Genomic DNA, 14,651 nt, shown 5'->3' on the forward strand with positions numbered 1-14,651 from the left:
GCACGAATACTTGGTGGTCCTGCTTGATCAAGATGAAGCTAATGAGATCTACGACGATTTAGGGTTTTCACCGCATAATCGGATCATCCTACTCCCGAGGTTGGGCCTTGCGGCCACGCACGGTGCTCGTAAGCCGATCCTAAACAAGGCCAAAAAACCAACATGAAGTTGATCCTAGGAACATCCCGTTTAGGACTTGCGAACGCCACCCTACGTGCCACTCGGATCCTCCCCCTTTGTAAGGCCTAACTATTGCGGATATTAAACTAATCCTTGTAGAACAAGGAGCAATCGTAACGGATCAGATCTACTAAATAATGATCAAGCGGGGTGCCGCCCCACCTGAGACAGGCGTGAGGGCGGCTAGATATGCAAGGGTTGCACTACGTAAGCATGCTTAAACGAAGAACAATGCTAACCCTAACACATCTAAAGATAACTACGTTGCTCGCCATCAAAAGCGCTTCAGTACGAGCAACGCATGAACAACGTGGGGCTTGTGCTTGCCTAGATCGCAAGATGCGATCTAGACGAGCATGTCGCTACCCGATAGAAACCCTCGAGATGAAGGAGTTGGCGATGCGCCGAGATTGGTTTGTTTTTGGGGTTGAACGTGAGTTGTTGTTTATTCCATAAACCCTAGATACATATTTATAGTCCAGGGGACTTTCTAATGTGGTCGTGCACTAAACCGTGCACGAGATAAACTCTAACTTCTAAATCGATACACAAGCTATTATACTAAGATACACGGGCTAACTAGCCCAAATTCTCCGTGCAAGGCCGCTTCATAAATCTTCCATATGTAATCTTCCAAGCCCATCTTGATCGCGGCCCACCTCCTGATCGCGGTTAAATCCTGGTGATAACAAATTCACACATGTATACCAATAAACTCACAAAGCACGTGGTGATTTATAGCAGTTGATTCAAAGCAGTAAAGACAAGCAGTAAACAATAGCAACAGATTTCCAGTTTTCACCGGAAGTAGAATGTGTAACTTTCAGTGACGAAAATGAGGTAGTAGTGGGGTATTGTATGAATGATATTTATCATATAATGTAATCCAACTAACATAGCATCAATCTCTAATTCAGTTGTGTGTAGGTGTGTGCTCCAAATATAGCTATGCATACTAACAAAGAGAATTCGCATAACATCTTTTATCCCGCTTGTCCATTTTATCGGAGCCAAATTGGAATTACAAACAATTAAGGTCTATCCTTTCGAATAACTGATGTCTACGCACACTCCTTTTCCTGTAGACAGTGTTGGGCCTCCAAGAGCAGAGGTTTGTAGAACAGCAGCAAGTTTTCCCTTAAGTGGATCACCCAAGGTTTATCGAACTCAGGGACGAAGAGGTCAAAGATATCCCTCTCAAGCAACCCTGCAATCACGATACAAGAAGTCTCTTGTGTCCCAAACACACCTAATACACTTGTCAGATGTATAGGTGCACTAGTTCGGCGAAGAGATAGTGAAATACAAGTGGTACGAATGAATATGAGCAGTAGTAACGGCGCGCAGAAAATAGCTTGCTCGGCGTGCGATTGATGGTAGTAATATTGCGGAGAAGTAAAGATGCGATAGAAACGATAAATAAGCGATGATTGCGTATTTGGAAACAAGGCCTAGGGATCATACTTTCACTAGTGGACACTCTCAACATTGCAATCATAAAGGAATATAAATAAGCACTTCACTATGCTACTCCGAATTACTCTTTGGCAAGATAACGAACACTAATTCATCATGTAGGCAAACCTTAAAGATGTATTCCCAAGTACTAATAAACACCCCACGCTGTCACTCGTGAGCATTCATAGGAGGTACTAACACACCACAATTTCATAGAGACATCCAACTCAAATCATAACTCGGTGAATAAGTATTCCGTGAAATATAGCCTAAGAGACCCACACGGTGCACACACTCGTCACCTTTACACACGTGGGACAAGGAGTCTCCGGAGATCACATAAGTAAAATCCACTTGAATAGCATAACGACATCTAGATTACAAGCTCATCATATGGATCTCAATCATGTAAGGCAGCTCATGAGATCATTGTATTGAAGTACATAGGAGAGAGATTAACCACATAGCTACCGAGTACGGCCCTTAGCCTCGATGGAGAACTACTCCCTCCTCATGGGAGACATCGGCGTTGATGGAGATGGCGGTGGTGTCGATGGAGATGCCTTCCGGGGCACTTCCCCATCCCGGCGGCGTGCCGGAACGAGACTCCTGTCCCCCAGATCTTGGCTTCGCGATGGCGGCGGCTCTTGAAGGTTTCTCGTACCGTGGCTTTTCCGTATCGAAGATTTAGGTCGTGGACCTTTAAATAGGCGAAGAGGCGGAGTCGGAGGGGTTACGGGGCGCCACACAATAGGGGCGCCCCCTTGGGCCGCGCCGCCCTACCGTCCGGGTGGCCACCGTGGCTCTCCTCCGGTGGATCTCGGGTGTTCGGAAGCTTCGTGGATTTCTAAGATCGTTGGGCGTTGATTTCATCCAATTCCGAGAATATTTCCTTACTAGGATTTCGAAACAAAAAGCAGCGTAAAACGAGAACCGGCACTTCGGCATCTCGTCAATAGGTTAGTTCCGGAAAACGCATAATAATGACATATAATGTGTATAAAACATGTGAGTATCATCATAAAAGTAGCATGGAACATAAGAAATTATAGATACGTTTGAGACGTATCAAGCATCCCCAAGCTTAGTTCCTACTCGCCCTCGAGTAGGTAAACGATAACAAAGATAATTTCTTAAGTGACATGCTATCATAATCTTGATCATACTATTGTAAAGCATATGAGATGAATGCAACGATTCGAAGCAATGGCAAAGATAATGAGTAAACAAATGAATCATATAGCAAAGACTTTTCATGAATAATACTTTCAAGACAAGCATCGATAAGACTTGCATAAGAGTTACTCATAAAGCAATAAATTCAAAGTAAAAGCATTGAAGCAACACAAAGGAAGATATAAGTTTCAGCGGTTGCTTTCAACTTCAACATATATATCTCATGGATAATTGTCAACACAAAGTAATATAACAAGTGCAATAGGTAAATATGTAAGAATCAATGCACACAGTTGATACAAGTGTTTGCTTCTAAGATAGAAGGAATAGGTAAACTGACTCAACATAAAGTAAAAGAAAGGCCCTTCGCAGAGGAAAGCAGGGATTAAATCATGTGCTAGAGCTTTTTAAGTTTTGAAATCATATAGAGAGCATAAAAGTAAAGTTTTGAGAGGTGTTTGTTGTTGTCAACGAATGGTAGTGGGCACTCTAACCCCCTTGCCAAACGAGACTTTCAAAGAGCGGCTCCCATGAAGGACGTTATCTCTACCGAGCAAGGTAGATCATCCCTCTTCTCTTTTGTTTACACATGTACTTTAGTTTTATTTATGGTTGACACTCCTCCCAACCTTTTGCTTACACAAGCCATGGCTAACCGAATCCTCGGGAGCCTTCCAACATTCACATACCATGAAGGAGTGTCTATTTGCAAAATTAAGTTGCTTACCGATGAATCGAGCAAAACATGTGAAGAGAATTATTAATGAAGGTTGATTAATTGGGGGTCGGGAACCCCGCGCCGACTCTTTTTGCAAAATTATTGGATAAGCGGATGAAGCCACTAGTCCATTGGTGAAAGCTGCCCAACAAGATTGAAAGATAAAACACCACATACTTCCTCATGAGCTATAAAACATTGACACAAATAAGGAGTAATAAAGTTTTGAATTGTTTAAAGGTACCACATGAAGTAATTTACTTTGGAATGGCAGAGAAATACCATGTAGTAGGTAGGTATGGTGGACACAAATGGCATAGTATTTGGCTCAAGGATTTTGGATGCACGAGAAGAATTCCTCTCAATACAAGGCTAGGCTAGCAAGGTTCTTTGAAGCAAACTCAAGTATGAAACGGTGCAGCAAGACTCACATATGGACATATTGTAAGCATTATAAGACTTTACATCGTCTCCTTGTTGTTCAAACACCTTAACCAGAAAATATCTAGACTCTAGAGACCAATCATGCAAACCAAATTTTAACAAGCTCTATATAGTTCTTCATTAATGGGTACAAGGTACATGATGCAAGAGCTTAAACATGATCTATATGAGCACAACAATTGCCAAGTATCAAATTATTCAAGACATCATACCAATTACCACATGCAGCATTTTCTGTTTCCAACCATATAACAATGAACGAAGCAATTTCAACCTTCGCCATGAACATTAAAGATAAAGCGAAGAACACAAGTGTTCATATGCAACAGCGGAGCGTGTCTCTCTCCCACACAAGCATGAATTTATTCAGATAATGAAAATAACAAAATAAAAATAAAAGCACACAGACGCTCCAAGTAAAGTACATAAGATGTGACCGAATAAAAATATAGTTTCAAGAGAAGAAACCTGATAATTTGTTGATGAAGAAGGGGATGCCTTGGGCATCCCCAAGCTTAGATGCTTGAGTCTTCTTTAAATATGCAGGGATGAACCACGGGGGCATCCCCAAGCTTAGACTTTTCACTCTTCTTGATCACATTGTATCATCCTCCTCTCTTGACCCTTGAAAACTTCCTCCACACCAAACTCAAAACAAACTCATTAGAGGGTTAGTGCATAATTGAAAATTCATATATTCAGAGGTGACATAATCATTCTTAACACTTCGGACATTGCTCAAAGCTACTGGAAGTTAATGGAACAAAGAAATCCATCCAACACAGCAAAAGAGGCAATGCGAAATAAAAGGCAGAATCTGTCAAAACAGAACAGTCCGTAAAGACGAATTTTTAAGAGGCACCCGACTTGCTCAGATGAAAATGCTCAAATTTAATGAAAGTTGCGTACATATCTGAGGATCACTCACGTAAATTGGCAGATTTTTCTGAATTGCCTACAGAGAATCATACCCAAATTCGTGACAGCAAGAAATCTATTTCTGCGCAGTAATCCAAATCTAGTATTGACTTTACTATCAAAGACTTTACTTGGCACAACAATGAAATAAAATAAAGATAAGGAGAGGTTGCTACAGTAGTATCAACTTCCAAGACTCAAATATAAAACAAAATTTCTGTAGTAAAATAAAGACATGGGTTATCTCCCAAGAAGTGCTTTCTTTATAGCCATTAAGATGGGCTCGGTAATTTTAATGATGCACTCGCAAGAAATAAGAGTTGAAGCAAAAGAGAGCATCAAAAGCAAATAAGAAACACTTTTAAGTCTAACCCACTTCCTATGATAAGGAATCTTGTAAATAAACAAGTCATGTAGGCATAATGCAACAAGCATAGGAAAACTAGACAAGCGCAACTTCAAGATTTTCAGCATATAGAGAGGTGTTTTAGTAACATGAAAACTTCTACAACCATATTTTCCTCTCTCATAATGATTTTCAGTAGCATCATGAACAAACTCAACAATATAACTATCACATAAAGCATTCTTATCATGAGTCTCATGCATAAAATTATTACTCTCCACATAAGCATAATCAATTTTATTAATTGTAGTGGGAGCAAATTCAACAAAGTAGCTATCATCAAATATAGGAGGCATATTGTAATCATAATTAAATTTATCCTCCATAGTAGGTGGCAGCAGAAGACCACTATCATTATAATCATCATATATGGGAGGCATATCATAATCAACATAAACTTTCTCCTCAATACCCGGAGGGCTAAAGAGATCATTTTCATCAAAACCGACCTCCCCAAGCTTAGAACTTTCTATATCATTATCAACAATGGTGTTTAAAGCGTTCATACTAATATCATTGCTACTAGCATGCAAACAAGGTTCCATAGGTTTTTTAATTTTCGCATTAAACCATTCATGTCTTGACTCAGGAAATAGTTTAAAAAGCTCACAGATGTTTTCCATTATGCCTTACTAGTGTAAAACAAGAAACAAAAAGATGCAATTGCTGGATCTAAAGGAAATAGCTTCGAGCACTTACAACGGCGCCGGAAGATAGCTTAGTTGCCGAGATCCGGATTGTGAGTGCCTTTTACCTTACCTCCCCGGCAACGGCGCCAGAAAATAGCTTGATGTCTACGCACACTCCTTTTCCTGTAGACAGTGTTGGGCCTCCAAGAGCAGAGGTTTGTAGAACAGCAGCAAGTTTTCCCCGAAGTGGATCCCCCAAGGTTTATCGAACTCGGGGAGGAAGAGGTCAAAGATATCCCTCTCAAGCAACCCCGCAATCACGATACAAGAAGTCTCTTGTGTCCCCAACACACCTAATACACTTGTCAGATGTATAGGTGCACTAGTTCGGCGAAGAGATAGTGAAATACAAGTGGTACGAATGAATATGAGCAGTAGTAAGGGCGCCAGAAAATAGCTTGCTGGTGTGCAGTTGATGGTAGTAATATTGCAGGAAGTAAAGATGCAGTAAAGCAGTAAATAAGCGATAATTGCAGTATTTGAAAACAAGGCCTAGGGATCATACTTTCACTAGTGGACACTCTCAACATTATCATAAAGGAATATAAATAAGCACTTCACTATGCTACTCTGAATTACTCTTTGGCAAGATAACGAACACTAGTTCATCATGTAGGCAAACCTTAAAGATGTATTCCCAAGTACTAATAAACACCCCACGCTGTTACTGTGAGCATTCATAGGAGGTACTAACACACCACAATTTCATAGAGACATCCAACTCAAATCATAACTCAGTGAATAAGTATTCTGTGAAATATAGCCTAAGAGACCCACACAGTGCACACACTATCACATTTACACACGTGGGACAAGGAGTCTCCGGAGATCACATAAGTAAAATCCACTTGAATAGCATAACGACATCTAGATTACAAGCTCATCATATGGATCTCAATCATGTAAGGCAGCTCATGAGATCATTGTATTGAAGTACATAGGAGAGAGATTAACCACATAGCTACCGGTACAACCCTTAGCCTCGATGGAGAACTACTCCCTCCTCATGGGAGACAGCAGTGTTGATGGAGATGGCGGTGGTGTCGATGGAGATGCCTTCCGGGGGCACTTCCCCGTCCCGGCGGCGTGCCGGAATAGAGACTCCTGTCCCCCAAATCTTGGCTTCGCGATGGCGGCGGCTCTGGAAGGTTTCTCGTACCGTGGCTTTTCCATATCGAAGATTTAGGTCAGGGACCTTCAAATAGGTCAAGAGGCGGAGTCGGAGGGGTTACGGGGGCGCCACACAATAGGGGGGCGCCCCCCCCCCCTTGGGCCGCGCCGCCCTACTGTCTGGTGGCCCTGTGGCTCTCCTCTGGTGGCTCTCGGGTGTTCTGGAAGCTTCGTGGATTTCTAAGATGCTGGGCGTTGATTTCGTCCAATTCCGAGAATATTTCCTTACTAGGATTTCTGATACCAAAAACAACGAAAACGAGAACCGGCACTTCGGCATCTCGTCAATAGGTTAGTTCCGGAAAACGCATAATAATGACATATAATGTGTATAAAACATGTGAGTATCATCATAAAAGTAGCATGGAACATAAGAAATTATAGATACGTTTGAGACGTATCAATAACCCGGAACAAAGCATTAAGTTTCATGAACACACAATATCGTCGAACTATCACATATTCCCCTTGTTTTTCCCTATCTTTCACCTCAGAGATTCGCGGGTTCAACATAATAATAAGTAATAATAAGTGGGTATGAAACGCGTTTGAGCTGCAGAAAATCAAAGTTGTCTCAGTCGTGAGATTTGTTACACAGGCAGGACGTAGGTAGAGGGCTCCATCAACGCCCTCATCTCGCCACCACCTCACCTCACACCCCCTCCCCAGCCGTGCTTTCCAACGACTACATCTCCATCTCATGCACATCGCCACCGCCACCGCCATCACTCCTCCATTTATTAACCCCCTCCGCCCTCCCTCTCCCTCATCGCCATCGACCAACGCCACGCCACCACCCTTCCTCCTCTCACTCCACGCCGTGTGCTGACTACGGTACGTCTCCTCTTCCCCTAGATATCTCTCCTCATCGTCAAAAACCATCATACTCTCTCCCTCCCTCTCTCTCTCTCTCTCCCTCGCGGACCGCAGCCCCCGATCAACCGCCGCCGCCGCTGCAGCAGCATCTAACTGAGGTGAGGAGAGTGGCCATGACGTGCCGTGTAGCAATGTATGGCAGGTGTTTGCTTCCGTGCCCACCCCGGATCGGGTTCCTTGCGTGCGTAGGAGGGAATTCCCCCATCTCCCCTCTTCTTCCAATTCTGTCGCAACGGTTCGAACACTAGATGTCGTGCTTAGATTTGTCGACAAGATGCGGTGCTCGCTAACCTCACCCGATCCTATCTTTACGATCACAAATATGATTCTATCCATATTTGGCTGTTGGGAAGTATTTTTTTCTTCTTTTGTTCAATTCAGCACCCTCTCCTTTGTAGATCGGTCCGAGATCCAAATCTCCGCCTCTTCGTAAGACTCGCTAATAGCATGTTTGACCAAGCTTTAGTTTTCTTTGGCGAGGGACGTGGCCGACAAACTCTTGTGCGTTGTCGATCCCTGGGAAGAAGAAGACGATGCTTTTCTTCTATTTGATATTGTTTCGTTGCGTGATATGGTATTGGGTTGCTCCGGCCGAGTTGGTGGGCTAGCGTGGAGGTGGTTACTGGGCTGTTGCAGCCTGCCAGGTAAACCTCTTCTCTCTTCTCTATTTTTTGTTTTCATTTTTCTATTTTCTATTTGTTTATTGAATTCAAGTTTTAAATTTTTCTCTGTTTTGCGGGTTTTTGGAATATTAAATTGTACTGAAATTTATTAGAGCTGCCACTAGATATTATTCTTGTTTTCAAATATTTAAGATTTGGTTATGTTGTTTGATAGTGTGAGCCTTATCCAAATCTTCAAATAGGTTTCACAATATGAATTGTTTTCTATTTATCCAATTTTAGTCTTCAAATAATTTGGTTCAGGTTGAAATAATTACCTGGTGATAGCTAGGATTTTATTTTGTAGCTCATTCTAATAATTAACAAGGAAAAGGTTTATTACTGGAATTTAAGAATGGCATGATTTCATGTGCCTAATTATTTATAAGGTTTGGAATATAGTTTAGGTTTTATTCTAAAGTTATCAATATGGTTTCTTAAACCTTGATTTAAAATGCTTAAGTATATCATATTATTCTCAAGAGATATGCATTTTCTTAAAATAAATATTTGAGTTGTAGGGTACTTTACAATTTAGCCACTAGGATGGAAAGGTAGGGTTTAAGATTAGTTTTAACACTAATTACTTAAATGGTATTTAAGCTTAAGGTATATATGGCTTGGGTTTATACTTGTGATCCATGACGCAAGTTAGAGGATATTATTCAATGTGTGGTTGATCTCCTGTTGAATTGTCTAGGGTTTTCTTATATTTCACTTGTTGTAGCATAAGTTGAAATGAGGTGTGGTAGGTTCTACTTATGATCCCAAGTGATTCACAAATCAAGGTTGAGATATGGGCATAGGCTATTGGTATGAGTTAACACCATGTTTAATTGGTTAGGGTTGCTCTTCCTCACCATTGATAGATACTTGTATCAAAATATTACTAGGGTTGTCACAAGTTCTTGGATAGCCAAAGTCTTGTTGTCATTCATTGGTTTATATCCTTAATATATTGAGAATAGTCTAAGGTTGATTACTAGTTGTTCTACCTATCATTTCATGTGATGGATGATATCTGCTTATCACATAAGATTTAACTTAAATTCTATATCTACAAAGCATGATCATGCATTAGACATGATCAACTTATTCCTCACTAAACTCTCTTTATTATCTTCCTCACATCACTCATTCTATACTCTTAGGGTTTATGATCATTACCAAGTTGTGATGATCATGGCATTGATCTCCTAATGAATTACTAGTGAAATAGGGCCTCACTTACCACCAAGTGTTGGCTTGATCAAGTAGGGTTAAGTACTTACCTTGTATTCCACATAACAATAGTTATTATCAATGACTTATCTCACTTGAGAGGACTTGAATAATAACCAAGGTTCTACTCAAGAGATTTTTGTGTAATCATATAAACATATGGATAGTCCTCTCCCTTCTGTGAGGTTTAGTAGGAATATGTTTGGATAAACAAGATTGGAATAGTCAAGGTTTGATAAAGAGCTAGCGTGAATGTCCTTGACATGAGTTTAATATTATAGTTGAAAATATACCATGTGAATCATGGTAGAAATATTGATTAAGTAAAAAGGGATGTGGAAAAGACAAGTAAAGAGTAGTTTCTCAATTCTTTATGTTATTTGGTTTATAGTTGAATAAACATTCATGTGTTGCTGTAAGGAATACCATGGTATGATCCTTTATAAGATCTGGTGTTTGATCCTCAGTTAGGGTGTTGTTATTGTAAAACTAATCCTCTTTGATCTAAACCATAGATCAAATCATCTCTACCCAAAACAGTGTTTTAGCAAAGATCACATTGAAGTTTATAGTGTTTGACTTGATTATCTACTTCAATTACATCAAGTCAAGTGAAACTTCAATTTCTGTGACAAGTTTTATTTGAAAGCGTGAAAATTTCATGGATTTTCTATGCATGAATGCAATGCACACATCTGTATTCTCTCTTTCTCTAGCCTCTAAACCTGGGATGTTACAACTAGGCCTCGTCGGGGCCCAGCCAAGGCTAGGTGGGCCCGTGAAGCTCAAGCCGCCCCGCCGCAATGGGCTGGCCATAGAGCCGTTGTCTCGGAGCCCCGTCAATTCGCCGTATCCATCTCCAAAAGACCTAGCGACGTAACGCATGGCCCATTGGAGCCCATCCGAGCCCACCCCGAACCCATCGTGGCCGAGGCACCTAGGCCAGCAGCCACTGCTAGCCACCGTAGCCGAACCACGCTGCTGCGAGACATCACCGTTGCCAGCCACCCCCGGCTGAGCCGGGCATGGCCACCCGAGGAGCACCACCACCAGGTGGAGGGGCCCGATCCGCCCTCCATGACACAGGGGAGGAAGAACCGCCGCCGCCGGTGTCGGGTTGGCTTCACCTGGCGACCTCTTGCCGACAGCGGGGGAGGGTGAGAGGAGGAGGGGCGGGCATCGGCGGGGGACTGAGCCCTGTCGCTCTCTTGGGGGAGGGGAGGGTTGAGAAGGTTTTTGTTGTTGTTGTGTTGTCTCCAGCTCACTTTTCTTCTCCCTTTGAGTCCCATTTTACATGTTTATCTCATCGTGTATATTTGGAAAGAGTCAAAATGGTTGGTCGTTGCGAAAAGATCACCCTTGTACAGGATAGGTAGACACGTATACATGTGAAAATTTTGTGCGCAAGTATGATTTTTTCCAAGCTGAGGATAATCACAAACTGAGTTACTGTTGTGCAATATGAAGCTACTGTATGTCTCTTTTTTTTTTGGAAATGTAGGTTCTGCTTCTAGCCTCTACATTAAAATGATGCACAAACAACTTCTTTTAATAAATTATTGAATGAAACCTTACAAGAAAAATACAATTATCAAACCGAAGCCGCTTCACTAACAACAGATGTCGCAACACCAACAAACTTGATGAAGCTACTGTGTGTAAATCGTGTCAAAACAAATTAAGCAATAATACACACGGCCTGTCATAGTTATATTATAGTACATGTATGTGTTTCCGCTGGTGCTGCGCATGTAGAGAAGAAGTCTTTTTTTGTGGAAACACAAAAGCACCGCGTCTCGGTGCATTGACAGAATAAGAGGTTACCTGCGACATTTTATGTTGCGTATAATTTTTCGTTGGCAAAAGTTGGCAACACGCAGAATTTACAACAAGATCATCTTACTCTCTCCTGTCCATTTTATGTTGCGTATAATTTTTCGTTCAAGTTAAACCGTACAAACTATGACCAAGGATATAAATAATAATACTAAGATCTACTATGAAAAATGCATATAATATAAAAATAAGTTTCATGATAATTATAGAAATGTTACTCTTTTATTGTATATGTTTATACTTTTATTAATATAGATGATAAAACTTTACGAAATTTGACTTTGACCAAACCTTATATGCAACATATTTTGGGCAGGAGGGGTAGGAACCAGCCGTGGCAAGGGGGCGTTCTCAGAAGTCATTTGACACCAATTATTTTATTTTATTTAACAAAAATAAAATGAAATGCAGTTGATGATACTATTTTATTTGGAAAATTCATAAAAATGACAAGGTACCGCGATGATTAAGGTTAGGCATGGGATAAAATCTATGAAATTCTCAATTAAATTCTGGTATGAATTTTGTGATAGCCGAACAAGTTGATTCTTGAAATCACAAATAGTTTTTCTAATTCTAGCGCTAAATGATGGAAGTTAAACGAGCTTTTAGGGTTTAGGTCCAGATTCACACCATGCCGTTAAAGTTTGGCATATGTACGCAGGGTCATACTAGCGCACCTGAAAAATATACTACGCAGGAGTAACTTATAAATCTTGGCAAATTAATTTAGTTGGTCGAAACATCGTATACTAGGAACAGAAGAAGTATAGAGACGGCCATGATAACAACAGCTATCTGAACGTTGTAATGGCCTGGTCGGATCTGGCTGTGACTACGCTAGTGCCTGCTACCAACTAACAACACAGGCTAAACGTGATCTGCGCGGGCGATCTCAATCTATGCCACCTACCTAGGGACGATCGGAGTACTTAATAATGCAGCGTAAACAAAAAGAGAACCACACACTCCAGCTACTCCACGATGTACTATTTGCCAACACCGACAATTCGAAGGCTATTTAATCTGGTTCGGTGCCCATCGTTGCGGCATTCTGTTCCGGCTCGAACTTAAAAATGGCCTCCTGAACTTTTCTCCTTTCTGATGGGGCAACACCTGGGCGCTCACTCAAATTCTTTGCGTGTATTGCAAATTTGAGAAGAATATCCATCCAACACGCAAATAAAAAGGACCCCTTAGTTTAGTCTTTTTTTACAACGGTTGGGCTTGTGTTATTATCAGTTATCAGTTTGTTCGGTGCGTACTGCGTAGCAGAACATCACGAGGGTTGCTGTACGCCGAGACCCCCTAGCGGGGGTGCTGTATGTTTGGGTGGGGCCCATCATTCCCTTTCACTTTGGTTTTGTTTTTTTCCTTTTCTTTTCTGGTTTTTCTTTTTTATGTTTTTTAAAAGCTGAAATATTTTAAAATCTGAATTTTCTAAAATTTGGAAGTTCTAAAATTTTGTTATTTAGAAAAATTTATTATTTTTCAAAAAATTGTTTTTTGTTCTAAATATATTTAAAATTTAAACATTTTTTAATCGTAAACATTTTTAGAATTTTTGATTGTAAACTCTTGTTTTGAAATTTGAATATTTTTAATATGACAGTATTTTATATTAACATTTTTTTGAATATGTACAATTTTAATTTTGAACATTTTTTTGAATATGCACAATTTTTAATTTGAACATTTTTAAAATTTGAACATTTTTCAAAATTGAATATTTTCAAGTTTGAATATTTTTCGAATTTAAACTTTCTTTAATTTGAACATAAAAGAAAAGGAAACAAAAAAAACAGAAAAAACAAACAAAGGATATGTGTTGTAGTTCAATCTGGAAATATTGAAGTAGTTCAATCTGGAAACGTCAAGAAAGAGTTCTTGTTGTATGGAGTTTAGCAAAACTTGAGTGTGTTTGACACTTGATGAGTAAAACACGTGATTAGATCATGAAACACCAGAATATGTACATAATAAGATGTCCTATGCTCTAAGGTGTTACGAGTATATATCGGAGTGAATCATGCGACCCTGGGCAGTGGTAAGAAAATCGAACTAAGGATATGTGTTGTATAGGATAGTGAAAAAATAAAATCGTTGTGATGTGTTACGCCGGTATTTGTTTCATTGAATCTAAAACTATTTCGAGTTTCATTGAACCCTTAAATGTGTTACCTCACGGTTCTAAAATAACGCATATATGATCAGAGACAAATTCTCGAGTCAATTGATCACTAGGGGGAGTCTGGATAACCATGGTGCGCCCACTGAATTCTGACTTGCTCAAAATGAACTAAGTCGATTAGGCCAATTGCAATGGTAGTGCTTGCATGCACGACATGTACGTCGCTAACCTCCTACCTGGACGCGCTTGAGGAAGCGCCGGCAGTTTGATAGACTTATTTTGCATTGTTATTTCAAGCATTGGGCTCTTATGTATGCGTCGATGTTTAAAAAACGGCTGGGATTAGCAGAAAATGGCAGTATGTTATTCCTAGCACCTGAAAATAAGCAACCCGTTGTTTTTTTTTTTTTGAAACGGGAAAAAGCTTTGTCTTTCATTGATATAGGAGAAAAGAGTTGGCCCGTTTATGAGGAAAACTGGCCGAAAAACCGTACAACACGACACCACACGTCAGCCCCGAGGCTACTCTTCACACAGGTCGACGACCAGCTAGGTCGACACCACACCTCAACGCAACAGGCGTAGGCGAAAGACCGGAGCCACTGCTCCAACTACCACGCCGGCCCCGAGGCTGCGCCCCGCCTGTCCGAAGACGAACCCGCCTCCGCCGAAACCACCAAAAAACACTCCACAAGTCCCTTTGTCCGTTGAACATCCAAAGCGAGGCCCCAAGAGGCAAAACGACGCAAGAGCGCCGCCCACGCCT

Source organism: Lolium rigidum, chromosome 2 (assembly GCF_022539505.1).
Source record: "Lolium rigidum isolate FL_2022 chromosome 2, APGP_CSIRO_Lrig_0.1, whole genome shotgun sequence".
Lineage (NCBI taxonomy): Eukaryota > Viridiplantae > Streptophyta > Magnoliopsida > Poales > Poaceae > Lolium > Lolium rigidum.